Here is a 15,173-nt window from a genome sequence, read left to right as displayed (position 1 = left end):
AGTATCTTGGAAGAGCCGTTTCTAATGTTTTGATTTTATTTTCTATTTGTTATTTTATTATATCTGCAATCAGAAATTGTGCTTTCAACAATAAAATCTTCCCTTGCCTGAACTAGGATAGCTTATACTCTCTCCAAGATGGTCCCCCATGGTTTCTTTTCCCCAAACTTCCTCCCTCTCTCCCACTTGGTGTTTCTGTTGTCATCAGAGATGTTTCTGTTATAGCACAAAATCTGCTGGGAAGGAAGCAGTCAGTAATGGTGTGGTGTACTTGTCCATCTCTCAACACATCTTTAGGACTGAATATGTAGGTCATGTCTGCTGGGGAATAAAAGACCTGTAGAAGGTCTCTGTTCTGAATATGTGTGACTTGCTGGGCTAGTTTTTTAATAAATATGTGTATGCTGTGTTCCACACTTCTTTTGACTTACATTATTGTAAGTGGAAAAGAAGATTAAGATTTTGCCTTTTACTTAAACATTAATGTAGCTATGGAGAAAAAAAAACCAAAAATCCTTTTGTACAATAGTTCCCCCCTTATTCCCTGACTGAATAAATGAATATATAGTAATAGGTTGGCATGTGAGTTCCAAGAATAAACCTGTGTAATTGTAGTTCCTCCAACATCTTTTCTCTACTGAATATACTGAATATTTCAGGTGGAGAAGAAAGTAAGTTGTGGCCTAGATCCTGAACCTTGTAGCCTTAAAAAAATTCCTGATGTAACCAAAATAAAGATCCAGTCTTTCTACTGGCAGCCCTTCAAAAGATTAAATAAATGATAAGTGTCTGGGTTCATGCACTAAAAAACTACTATTAACTTCTGAAACTACCTTTCTGTATGAGAAGACTCACAGTAACTTTAGAGACACAAATCTGACAAAGCTTACCTGTAAATAAAATTCATGATTTCTGTAATAGAGCATACACTGAAAACTTCATAGTAGGAAGATTTGTTCTAACTTGATGGTTGATCTGCTCATTTATTAAAGATGCTGATCACCGGATCAAAGTATGTTCTCCATCTCTAGTTTACGGTTGAAGCAGAGAAATAAGATTTGGGTGAACTTCAGGATTATTTTTGAAGCAGAGGAAAGTGACTGTGGGTACATTTTTTAACCTGAAGCTACCTGTTTCCTCCAAATTTGCTACTCACTTTGGTCTGAAAAAATATATCATTCCATGAAGTTTCAAACAGAGCTTTGTTAAAAAGAATTTTTAAAGAAATTTTGCTGTTCAAGCACTTAAGTTTATATTTTGCTATTATACTTAAAGGTGGAAGAGCTGGAATGTTCAAACTTATGTTGAAAATCACAAACTACCTAATCAAAAAACTAATGCATTGGCAATTACATTAAATGATAAGGCCAAAACTATCTGTTTGGTTATTTAACTATTAACCTCTGTTAATCTAGCATTGAGATTTATTTTGGAATTTACAGAAAAGATAGGAAAGATGGTGATTCAACTCTGATTCAACTGTCCTGAAATTCCTATATGTCCTTATGTTTATTATTTTCAGTTGGCAGTTCTAGACATGCCAAGTCTGTGGGACTAAGAGCAATGGTTCTTTGAATCTGGGCCTACTGGTGGAGAATTAAATTTTTCAGCTGATAACATTTCTGATTTTTCAACTGCACCCGACAGTAGCAATCACCTGGGTTCAACATAAGCTCTCTTAATCCCACTTTTATGCAGCGTAAGTATTTCCTGAGAGTTGTACTGGTCTACTTACAAGCACATTTCTGTTATGCACGTGGACATCCTTGAGATACAGGAGTACTGCATGCATGACATAGTGCAAGCCAAGGGTTTTGTCACACAGTGTTGTTTGTCCAGTTCTGTTTCCATTATTTTTTATTAACACTTAAATGAGCAAAATATTAGTTAGCATGTGGGAGCATCCATGAATGGAAGTACTATTTTACTACTTTTGCCATAGGCTGCAGGAAAGATATTATCATATGAGAAATGGTAGTAAGCTGCAGTGTTTACTAGTATCTGTCTGACTCCAGTATTCACTCAATGTATTTACTGCGAGGGTAGAGAAAGCACTGTTCTACTTTCTACAAGTGTAAATCCAGTGAGTTAAGGAAATAAGTAAATCTGGTTTTTTAATGTTTCATTCAGACACCTAACAGCTTATTGTTGCAAACCACTAATCTATGCTTTGCCACTAGAACTTAATTTCTGTGGCTAATGTAGGTACAGCCAAATTATACTCTCAGTTTAGTGTTACTTCTATGTTTTTCATACTGGTGGGACTCAAGAATTTTATCCAGATGTAGGGTATTAGTCAGCATTAACAATTACAGTTTGAGTTAGCTTGGGGTAGCAATTTATGTGTATATAATCCTTCAAAAAGTAGCTGGAGAAAAATGTAGAAATTATAACTTTTTGGACTATGAAATGATAAAGAACAGCTAAGTGCAGCAGCAGCTTTATATTAAGGAGTGTATCCCATGGTCAAGGTCTTAATTACCCACAGTTTTGTTCCTATTCTTGTTGCATTTGGAGATCGGCAGGTTTAAGCTGAATAATGAACCAAATTGTCCAGTGAATATTGTAACATAGAGTTCTGAGAGGGAAAATACCTGGGAGAGCTGAAGTACAAAGTGTGTTATGAATTTTTATGCAAATATTACTAGTAATTTTTAACACAACATATGAGACTGAATTTTGAGGTTTCAGGTATTTTAAGGACTGCTCTTACAGAGCAATGTTTTTAGGTTCATACTATTCTGTTATAAAAACAATTATGTGGAATGTCAATTTTCAGGATGTTACTCTGTGTAAAAGAATAAAGTGAAATCAAGGACTCTGATTTACACCAGCTACGACTGTAACTGTACTGTCTTGTAAGCAGTACAGCTTGTGTTATTTTTGTCAGCGTGGCTAGCCTGTGCTGTATGCTTTCTTTCTGTGATATATAAGGTCCATATATAAAAATACTTTTTTCTGGAATTCATTTTAACATTGTTTAGCTCATTTTTGTTGTTTTTCATTCTGCTTCCTGTCCTGAGACAAAAAGTGAGAGGTGGCATCTGTACTTCAAAGGATTTGGATATCTGGATAACCTTTAGAGGATTTGGAAAAATTCTGTTTCCTTGCATTTTCCCTTTTCCTTGAAGTTTGAACTGAAGGGACAAGGGGGCCATAAAACTTGAAAAATGGTGATATGTGACCATATAGCACGTAACATAATCAAGTAATGTTTTATAGCTCTGTTGTAATTGAGGCACTCTGACTTTGTGTATTTAATTAATCTTCTGTCCTTTTATAAGTATTTGGCTGTTAGACAAGTACTTGGCCACTTAGTCTTTCATCTCTGATATTAATTGACTGGAATCCAGCAGGTCACAATAATTGGCAGACAACAAAGCAGCCTCTGAATTCTCGCTTCTGAAAAAAGTTAATTTGTCCTTTCAAGTAAATGATTTGTATGTATTGAGACTTAATAGGGAGAAGGTGAGTGCATATCATACAGCAAATTAAAAATTGAATGATATGGTCCACAGTTATCCCTAAGAATTCCTATGTACTACTACTTGCTGAAATTTGTATACTGACCACCAAGAGTGTGCATACAAGAGTCAGTTATTGAAGGGACCAGATAGTCAGGAAAACATCCGGAAGGATGAGGGAGAAGGGTCTCTCACATAAAAGAAAAATAAGGAGTATTTGGAAATTGCATTAACATTGATTTAAGTTCCACACGGTGATGAAAAGACAAAGTCTTCTCTTGGGACTTGCTCAGAATTTTGTGGAAGAGCAGAGTCTGATGACATACTGAGTTTTGTGAAGGAAACTGCGGCTAGTGTACTGAAGTTGTATCAGGACATGATAGAATGAATAAACAGATCTTTAGAGATCGGGATGAAAATACTGATATGTCAGGCAGAAAAGGTATTGTGGTAGAAAAGGTATTGTTGTTTCACTTAAGTTAATTGCTGCTCTACTTTCAGCAATTTAGTGTTCCAAATGTGCTTGAAATGAACCTGGAAGAGTCCTAGGTAGTTAAAATCTTGTATTTCTTCTTCCCAAGCTAGTCAGAAGCTTGGGAAATTATATTTTTGCTTTTTTTCTCTGGTCTAATAAATTATTTTATGCCAAGAATGGTTTTGGAAGCTGTTCCCATCTGCCACCATCGCATGTAGAGCAAATGCGGGGAATGCTTTTCATGCACTTTTGGTGCCTTCAACTAAACTTTGAGAATTTGGGGTTTAAACCCCTTCAGACTGTGGAGGGAAGTGATCCCACCTGTATCGAGTCGTAAATGAGTGCTCTGAGAACTGGACTATTTACACAAAGGATAGTGATGTTTTTTGCATGCTAATGCACCTTAGGAGTTGGATAAATTATTTCTTGTTAAGACTGAGACATTTCTGACCATGAGTGGAGATGGATTTTTTAGGTGTTTGGGAATTCAACACTGCAAATTCTTTGTATGTCCAGGTCTTTATGGCAGCTTAGCAATTCAAACTTAATTTGAAGAATTAGCACAATTTGAACTTAAAGCTATATGGACTTAAAGTCTTAATGGTTAGATCCAAAGTGGGTAGATGGAGGATCACCGATTGCCTTCGATGTTCTTGGAATAATTTGAGTTGAGAATATTTTTATTAAAATAAGTATTTCTCCAAAATGAAACTGCTTATCTAAAAATTATAATAATGTGATGTATAGTAACATTATCTGCAAATGACAGTATAATTTAAGCATGCTGCAGTGTTGTGTTGCATTTTTGTTAAGCATAGAAGAGAGGCAAAATGATAATTTGATGTCATATTTAAGAGGATCTCTTTCAATTTCTTGTTCCATATGTCGGTCTGATTTAAGAAGGGTGACACAGCGTGAAAATAAGTGATAATTAAATAGCTGGTTTGTTTCACAGGGCGTGTTTGAAACAAAGAATACAATGCTACGTAAGTGTCACACCTAGGTAAAAGTAATGAAACAAAGCTGAACTGACTGTCCTATATTAGGAAAACAGATAAAAGCCTTCAGGTTGTTTGTTATATATTTTATAAAGCAGTTTTCTTGGTGGGCCATAAGGTGCTTGTCTTGATTTTCCATAGCTGAGTAATGCAAAGCAAAAAGGTATAAAAATAGCATTTGCAGTTTTCAAATAGAAGGTATCTTTATCAACAACAGTCGAACACAAAATCTCCTGTAGCAGCTCTCCAGTAATAAATGAATGTAAATCAAGTGCTAGTGCAATCATGCAGGCCGTTTATAATTGCCAGGTAATTTAGACATTAGCAACCAAGTAGCAGAAGGTAGTTCTGGCTTGTGGAAATCTGTCACAAATTATATTGCTACCTGTTATAACTAAAGTGCTCTGATTAATGCAGTGAGATGCTAGAAGGAAATAAAACAGACTGCAGTTAGACATCTGCATAATAATAAAAAACTCTGTATTTTTGCTGGAGTATGCTGGCAAATAATGCTGGAACGCAAGAATATTGGGAAGATGTTTATTGGCTGAGATTTGTTTCTAAGTGTGACAAGCAAATCTTCTGTAGACACTATGCGTCACAGAAGGTGGAGCCTTGTGTTTTATGGACAGTTTTCTGAGTGAAAATTAACAATAATGAATTGATGCAATTGCTCTCCCTCCCTGTAGGTTACTCCTGACTTAAGGAACTAGCTCTTTTAGATGCATATATGCACAGGACTAATTTTCCTTTTTATGTGCTTCTGTATTTTGACATGATGGTGAGAATCAGTGATATTTTTCTATGTTTATTTTTCTCTCCCTTGCTTTCCTTTTGTATCTGCCTTTTCCTGTTTTTTATTTTTGTAATCCCCTTTTCAGATTTAATTAACATTATCCTGCTGTGCATTTTTTCATTTAATTATATTTGCAAATAGTATTTCATCCATTTTGTTCATATCGGTGTGTGTCACTCAAGCATATACTACCAACTTGTTGGTTTTTAAATTATAGACTTCCTCTGTTTTTTCCCCCTGACTTTGAATAAGAAGGCAATGGCAGGTTTCAGTTATCCATTATCCATTTTTGCAGCTTATAATTTTTAGCTCTGTGGTCAGCTTTGGATAAAGACAGGAATCATGTATGTGTCATTAGAGAGAAAAATACTACTAGGAACTGTCACTTTGGCAGCCTTTGCTTTACAAGGTACAAGCTGAAGAGCAAAGGCAGCTAATTAGTCGCTTTTTTATGCAATGTGATGCTTGATGAATTTCTTCACCAAACAGTTACTGAGCTAACAAGGAGAGATACTATTTTAGACGTGTATTTTTTGCATACTGAGAATGATTTAGAACAACTGCTCACAGAGAGTAACCTTGAGTTGAATGCTTGTGATTTTTCTTAAGGTTAAGTGAGTGAATTTAAAGTAAGTGATTTAGCTTAAAAAACAATCCCGACAAATTGTCAGCCAGTGAATGAATTCAGCAGGTGAAACCTAGGACGGAGAAGGGGTGCATGGACATTTCATGTCTCTTTCAAAAATGAAAAAAGCTATGTGAAATCAGCAGCCTGGGTGAGAGGAAACTTGTCGATATGGGCTGTAGATTTATACGTAATGTCTGAATGTGTGGGTGTGCTTGTGTGTGTGTTAAGATATTCAGAATAAGCACATAACTTAGGAGCAGTGAATGAAAGAGAAAGCTACATTGTGGGTATAAGCAAGTGGAAAAGTGGGGTGAAAATTGCAAGAAGGTGTTGGAGTTGTACACAGAGACTTAAAACAAGTAGCAAAAGGTTCTTTAGCTATATAATATTACAAGAAAGAAAAGACTGAAAAAAAAAGAATTGGGGTAAAATGTGTGGGTAGAGATTAGAAAGCCTTCAACTTAAGTATCTCAGTTTTTGACAAGGATACTGATGCTGTATAGGAGCAACATAGGAGTGAAGCAAGGCAGTTAAAAGGAACAAGTATACTACATTTGAAGTCTAAAGAAAAATCAGCTATGTTAGTTCAAGTATAAATACGATGCTTTGTGTTTAAACAGCACAGAAAGAGCTGGCAGTGAAGATTTTTTTAATCATTATTTTTCTTTGATAATGAATAACAATAACTTGGTAACGTTTCCTTGCCTAGAAAATCAGTTATCAAAGAAAGCAAAAAGGAATAGATCTAACCCCATCTGGAATACAGTAAAAGATTGCAAATTGTGACATGGCAGATTATTAATGAAACTGGAGGAGACTGCCCGTGGTCCAAGAAACGGTGGAAGTGACGTGTTTTAAAAATAACTGGAAGGGACCCAGAGCTCTCGGGTGGAATTCTTCAGTGAATCACCATGAGTCATTTTCTTCATTCGTTCTTCTTCATCCTCTCATTGTTGATCTTGACAGATGAAGCAAGATTTTGCTCGTGACGATCTGTGGCGCCTGTGTTGCTGTATCGTTAATGCTGCTCGATTAGTATGTGTCGATCTTTGTGGGCAAGTCTCTTTCACTTCCCTCCTTGAGTGGTCGTCGTAATCAGTTATTAAACCTTCAGCATGTGGAGACAGAAATGTCTAGTTCCAAAGACGGCTTTGGTCAAACTGGCTTGTCTCAGCTAGCCATTAGTCAAGATCCATGCTTTCTGACCAAAGGAGGAGTGGCGTTTTGGAGTAATTTTGCAGAGGGAACACTCAGAGAAAAGTCCAGATTTTTAGACATGGTTTGATTATTTTCTAAACATATTAACATGGAAAGATCGTGAGAGGAAATTGGACTCAGTGAACTCAGAGCTTATTTCGTTACTGTATTACTATAGAAAAAAATGTTGTGGTAAACATCACTGTTTACAGCAAATGCCATTCAGGGGTATATGTGCTGTTAAAACATAGCATGGCTTGCTTTCTTACTTATACTTTAAAAGAAGGATAGAGAGATTAGATAAACCTTTCTAGAAAACTGTTCTGTAGTTGATGAACCCTTACTGGGCTTTAATATTAATCAGTGCCTTCTGAAGCTCAGAATATAGATAATATTTTGCTTAGTGCAGAACAAACACTGTCATCACAGAGCTTCAGATAAAATGTTTTCTTGGATTATATCAACTTAGAAACTGGTTAGGCCGGTAGGTTCTGATGGATAGTGTCATTTGGAAAAAAAATGGGTGATACAAGGCCAGTTTCATTTTGAAAAGAACAGCACCGTAAATCTCTATCTGTAGCTGCAATTCACTGTGTTGCTGTAGATCAAAGGAGGCAGAAAGAGCCCCTGCCACCAGGCTGCTACTACACAACAGTGCATTGCTTATTGCCTGTCTGTCCCCAACAAGTTTCACCTGCTAGTGGAGTTAAGTGAAGAGGTTTATCAAAAATGTGAGGTATCATACTTAACAATACAAAACACTGGTACTTCTTAGTCACACTTGTTTATACAAATGCCCTCGATTCTCTTTGGTATTTTCATAATTTGACAGTTTGGACATAGAGATATACCATACGTAGCTAAGTCAGGGTGTTTTAGCACATTGCCTGCTCCAGATATCCTTTCTGAAGGGTATGTATACTATTTGGGGTATTTCTGATATGCTTGAAGTTCATAAAATAGCTTACCTGGGAAACTTCCCGTGTGGTAAGTGGTGCAAGTGCTCAGACTTGGGTCCCCTGGGGCTGGTGCTGGGCTGGTGCAGTGTTTTGTTGACTTGGCGTAAGAAAGAGGCTGTGTGCAGCAGCCAGGCGGGAGAGCCGGGACGGCTGCTCTTCAGGTCAGTGCAAGATTTGGTCTGTTCTTGTGCCTGGTGAGGAAAGTGACGTTTCAGCTTCTGAACTGGATCAAATTGCTCCTCTTTGTCTGCAGGTGCAGAAGGAAATTAGGGTCACTTCCAGGCTGCGGTTCCTGCTTACGCTAATTGCAGTAGGAGCAAGTACACTTTGCTCCAGCAGAGCGAGAGGCACTAATGAGCAAGCCCCTTTGGCTGCTGTGCGTGGTTTCTGTGTTATAAGAGCCTTGCTCACCGCTGTACACTGACTTTCTGAAATCCTGGCCTTTTGCATTTTTACCTTTGTTCCTTTAACCTCATTCTCATTAGTAGTAGGTGTTGCCAGAAATCATTTTCCAAGAAAAGTTTCTGACTAGTTTCTTTTCTCTGAATCAAAGACAGTTGCATGATACATAATACCTGTTTACTGAATTGTGTTGAACATAGTTCTGACTGTATGCTACTTTTGTTTGTAATTTTTTCAAGGATTTATAGGATTTTTCATGTTAGCTAAGTGTGGTACAACAAAGTAATATCTGACTTCTGATGTGAACTGTTACAGGAGTTGCACTTACATGAAGTAAAGATGTGTTTCCACCTCCAAATAGTCTTGCGTGTTCAGTATATGCTGTTTTCTGGCTGTGTTTCGTGAAGGTATGTGCCATGTTTCAGGGCTGATTCAATGCTTGCATTTTTTTAGTGTAATGGTATATTTATTCTGTTTTTAAAACAGTTTGACCTTGTACATTTGTGCAGTACAGAGAAAGTAACTGAATGTTGTAACATGGAAATTATCCATATAATTGGAGGTAGAAATATCACTGTGAAACCTTTATACTGTAACAGCAAGCATACTATTGACTCATGCTGGCCTGTGATGAAAACTGCTCTGAGCCTCATTCAGCTGTAATTAGCATTTTCAAACCAAAAGGACACTGGATCGGATTCTAATATCTCTATCATGCTAGTTAACAGCTTATGCTACAAATAAGCTGTTACACTGACTGCAGTGAGACTGATGTGGAATAAAATAGCATAAGATGTGATAAAGAAGGAACCTAGCCCACTAGAGATACTGGTACAAGAAGCAGCAGTAAGTGAAAAAATACTATGTCTGTGTTATGCAGCCGGTGGCATCATAGGTGGGATATGTTCCACGTAGAGGAAAAAAGCTGAAGGAGAAATACTTGCTAAAAATGTTTATCTCTAAACCTTATTGTGGTCACAGAACCGATGTGGGATTGGTACCATCTTATTTGCTGTAAATCTGTCCACGGAGAGTATCTTTGTTGAAAAATTAGCCACAGACAAATAAAGCACCTCTGGACATTACCCAGCAGCGCACTCGTAGGGAGGTTCCTAGATGATTGGTGTGTAATGAATGCTCTTCTACCTCCATATGTACGTGGAAATTACGCAACTTTTAGGGCAGTAAAACTAATTCCTTTATGTTGCACTGGATTAAATAGTCCCTTTCCACAGATCATAGTCTGAATGGCATGGTTGAAATGCTTCAGCATCCCTAGAAGCTTTATTTGTGGTAATCAGCTGGTTTTGTGCGGCTGTGCTTTGCAGTATTGCCCGTTGGTTTGTTGAGGTTAAACTTCTTCAAAGGCTTTTTGCCTGGTGATCTCGTAGGTGGTTTGGCATAGACATGGAACTTGGAGAACAAACGTCTTAAAATTTATCAGAAAAGTGAGTTACTTGTTTACAAAAAGGGAAATAAAAATTTTCATGCATTTTCAAATAAAGACTTAAATACTCATAATTTTGTGTTTGATTTACTTGTATGATTCACTTATAACAGGAGTTATATTGCTAACTGTTGAATATTTAAAAGTAGGAAAAAAAATTAGATAAAATATGTAACTGCCCAGAAAATAATTCCACTAATAATCAAAGATAACTGTCAATGGATGATGAGCTTCTCTCCCAATATTATTTTAGGGCTAAAATGTGCTTTGAGTTCCTTCCTGGACTCAAATTCCTCACATCAAAGTGTTTTAGAAATTGCTGATTCCTGTTAGGATGCTGTCACCAGCAATGACTCCCCCCACCCTGGCTCTGTTCTGTTAGAGGACAGTTTATCCAAGTCCAGACTGGCCCAGAGGCATATTGTACCCTCTTATCAGTAGTAACTCTGCTATTACCTTTTCAGTACTTTTTATTTTTATTTCTTTATTTCCTATTGCTTTTTTCTAGATTCCTAGTCTCTTGAGTCCTAGTTCATAGACATACTTCATTTTTTAATCACACTTTTTAATGTCTTTCCTGTTTTATTCATTAAAGCAAAGCCCTCAGACATCATACTAGATTTCGTGCTGTCTCGACTGAAAGATGACCTTGAATAGGATAATCAACTTTTCACTCAGGTTTAAATTTAAATGCCAGTTATTTACTTTACTCTCACAGTAGAAAATGTAGCTTTCCCAATGATATGTAATAAACCATATAGCTGTGTCAGAAACAAGCTGTTGGAGAGGCATTGCAGTTTTCTAATGAAGCCTCATATACTACAGCTTAAGTAATTTGTTTTCTAAGTAGTCATATTATAAATACATACATAAATTCTTGTATTTGTTCTAATAATTTAGGCCCATGCATGAGAAACTGGGAAATAGTTCTTGAGTAATGTAGCAATAGCCGTAGTGTGGTAGACATTGCTGTCCTAGCTCTGGCAATGGCCAGTAGCAGATAACTAAGAAAAGAGTATATATATTTATATATCTGTACATGTAAATACATACGTATATAGATGGATCAATGTTATGTATATTTAGATGTTTTGTTTATACATACATATATGATATAGGCTGTCTGAATAAGATATAAATATATATAATGTGTATTTTTATTATTTCGACATTATTTTTGTTATTGTTAGGTATTATTATTTTATTATTATGTTACTATTATTTTAGGTAGGGGTTGCATCTCCATCACAGTATATAATATCCCCAGTGGACTTTTCGTCCGAGTTGGCCCTTTGCACCCAGCAGTGCTGCGGTATTCAAACCATTTGGGTGCCAGTGTTCAATTATGCATGGCGCACAGTAATTACACGGTGTGTTTAGGCATTAATTAAGTATGTGCACTGAAATTTTCTGTTAGCAGTTGAAGCAAATGTTGCCCGTTTTGTGATTTTCAGTCTCTCCATTTTCATGTTAAGTTACTGAAATAATACAAGGTACACACCTCCATTTTTTAAATATTAATTCCCACTCATTTTGTCAAGATCCTTAAACAACTAGCTACTGATGTGGTTAGCTGAGATCATGTGTGTTTCTGATAGCTAAGGCCTTAAAGTGAAAGCGGTCTCTGCTCCTGTTAAGAATTTGGCAGGGGAAAGGGAGCTGAAAAGAAGGCTCCTGTGCAAAACATGTTTGTTTTGCTTGTGTTGTGCTATGTTTATGAGACACCACTTCTTGCGGTATGCTGTGGTATGATTTTGAGGAAAAAATCTGTTAGTTGCAGTAGTGTATAGTGCTCTTAGCCTGAGAACTGTGGGGAAATGTTTGCAGTGAGGAGTGAGTAGCGTACAGCAGCATCTTGCATCGCTGGGATGCAAAGGTTACATGGGGTGCAAAAAAGAAAGGCAAAATGTTTTGTGCAAGGGTTTTCTTTTTGGTTTGGGGGGGTTGGGTTTGGGGTGTGTGTGACAGAGAGAGTTGCTTAAGCTTCTCCTGTGAGTTGAGATACTGTGATGAGTTCTTGGCGCTACGTGCTATCCTCAACGAGACGAAACGCAAGCCGTTCGCCAGCTGCCTGGGCTAGCTGGAGGGGTGAGCAGAGCCAGGGCTGGGGCCGGGGGCAGCCAAGGGAGACAACCCACACAGATTAGTCGGCTCAAAACGGGCTTCGCTGCCCAACAGGACTTAAAAATCATGAACAGTGTGTAAACATTAGTGTGAGAGTCAGAAAGCAACCAGCTACTCTAGCGGTTTCCTCTCCAGGATGAGAGACCAAACTGTTACGGTAGTATTTTAGGAGTCTGTAAATACTATCCGGTTCCTCTACCCACCTGGAGTTTTTCTCCTGCTTTAGTAAAAACGCTGTTTGTTAGCAAAGTAAGCCACATTCGGAGGTTGAGGAAAACTGTATCTTTGAGCATCAGAAAATTTAATGGGCCCAAATTTAAGGGAGTCACTGCAAAAAACATCAGTTCAAGACCCCAGTCTTATACCAAAATGGATTTTTAGGAGATGTTTTGCTAACCAAAAAAAATGTTGTAGTTCTTTTTAATTCTTTTAACTCGTCATTGCAACCAGTGTTGGCTTTTGGTATGGTATGGTGGGGCAGGGGCATGTAAAAAGTCGCAAAAGGAGCAAAAGATTTTTACCGTTATAGAAGCTGAGTAATACTTGAAGCTGATGGATGTAATTGTTCCATTCCAATAATACAATAGTAAAGATTCCTTTAATACAAAGTAAACAAAGATCTTTTAGACATAAATGTTAAAATACAGAAAACAGCAAACAAAGCACAGGTTTTGTGAAACACTGTATGAGTTGGGCCATGTAAGCATATGTGCTTAACAGGGAGCTAAAAAAGAAACCTAAAAGGCCATCTAGCATGGCCAGGATGAGTCTTGGAAGGAGGTGTTTGGCTCTTGTGTTTGCTGGAGAAGAAGAAAGTTTGAGAACTTTAGGTAGCGATCTCTCTGAATATTTTGTTTCTGCTTTGCTGAAGAGCCCGGACTCTATATGTGTAAATTTAGGAAACTCAGTCAGGAAGATCAAGAATTATAGGGACAAACAAGATGTAACAGCTAAGAGCATTTTTATTAGAGATTTAGTAAATTCATAGGGAAAATGTTCTTCAATAAAGTAAGTTCCTCTTCACTTACAGTAAAAAAAGGAAAAAATATTCTTAACGGTGCGAGTATGTCATAAAGATAAAGCATTAAAATAGAAGTACGCAGACATTCTTTAAGGACATATTTCAAGAGAGATTTTTCCTTAACTCTGCTATTTTGTTCTTTCTTTATGTCAACAGTGATGTGAGTTCAATGTGAATTTGAGTGAAGAACTCTATCTTCCATTTATGTATGCTTATGTAGTGCAACTTTCCATGTGTTTTATTAATGTGCTCTTCAGGATAAATCAAGATCACCTTGAAATACCTGAACTCAAAAATTTTGTTAAAATTTTACTTTTTCTCTTGACTTCCAAAAGTTGTAGAGCCAACCGTTCTTTCTCACAACTTAGACCGTTCTGTGGATGAGCTAGTACTTCTCAGGGTTTGAATGCTAGGAATTTTCTGTTAGAAGGATCAAGAGCTTGTCACAATAAAGTGAGGGAGATGTGTGCCTTAGTGAAGAATAAATAATGTAAGAAGCCTGCATAGCGGTCGTCAAGAAACATGTTTTGAAAATCTTTATTGATTCTCATTAATTGAATCTTTAACGACAGCTTATCGAAGACAGGAAGTTAGAGTTCTCGAGTTCACTGCACTGTCAGAAAATATTTCTTTAATCCAAGTGATGGAGGATCAAGGTTGCATGCTTCTAGCATGGAGTATCGTAACTGTGGTCCCCATTCATAATTTCTAACTGTGAAAGAGAAGTAATTTCATGGGTCCATAACTTTATTACTCTGAGGTCAAAGCAGAGCTGTTCTGAACATTGATCCAGAATATGAAAAGTATATTTTCTATGGATATAAATGAAGACACTCAGAAGTGTATATATTTAATGTTGCCTAGAAAGTATAAGCATATATTAATTTATTAGCCATGTTAACCTAATCTACTGTGGATAATACATCACAGAATTAATAGTTGAATCGTAGAATACTTTTGGTTCGAAGGAATCATCTGGTTCAATTCCCTGTTCAAAGCAGAGCCAGCCTAAAGGAGAAGATACAGTAAATGAGAACTAACTTGGACAGTTTTTAAAAAATCCTTCCTGGAAAAGAAGAGACTCTGACACACAAACCTGAAGGTGTTTAAGTCCTGAGAATTAACCAGTATGGTAGAATAAAATGGAGAGTAATGTACAAGCAGGGTGTTCAGTGGTAGTGTGTTTTTGAGGCTTGGAGTATGTTGTGCTACTTAGTGCTAGTGAAGATAAAGCAAAAGGAGAGGTAGTGCTGTACATTAATATTTGCAGTGCAAATGATTCACGGTGCTGAGGGATGGAACAAAAACACAAGTCATCTGCAGTCTAAAGAGAGGGATACAATGGGCGTATGAAACAACAAACAGCTTTGAAACTTTATGTAGAGACTAATATGGTTATATGTAGAGACTAATAGGTTAATATGCAACTGGGTCTGTTTTTCGTTTGGTTGTGTTTTCTGGGGTTGAGATTGAAGTAGCTGTTTTCATATAAAAATGGCAAAGTGTTTTTTCCTAAATGTTTGTTGACAAATTACCTAAGTTAGTTTGCTATTGCAAAACTGTTCTGAGCCAGAAATTATAGAGGAAATTTTAATTTCTAGACTAGACATCTAGTCTTGAATGTTAATGGGGTCGGATATTTAGCCTGTTTCATCTGGCAGC

General features: G+C 37.0%; 1 protein-coding gene across 9 annotated transcripts in view; it reads left to right on the top strand.

Annotated features, from left to right (window-relative positions):
- MARCHF1 (membrane associated ring-CH-type finger 1) overlaps positions 1 to 15,173 on the top strand; it is a 247,853-nt gene that overhangs the window by 179,962 nt on the left and 52,718 nt on the right. The window lies entirely within an intron of this gene.

Source organism: Dromaius novaehollandiae, chromosome 4, assembly GCF_036370855.1.
Source record: "Dromaius novaehollandiae isolate bDroNov1 chromosome 4, bDroNov1.hap1, whole genome shotgun sequence".
Taxonomy (NCBI): domain Eukaryota; kingdom Metazoa; phylum Chordata; class Aves; order Casuariiformes; family Dromaiidae; genus Dromaius; species Dromaius novaehollandiae.
This window is presented reverse-complemented; position numbering and strand designations above follow the sequence as displayed.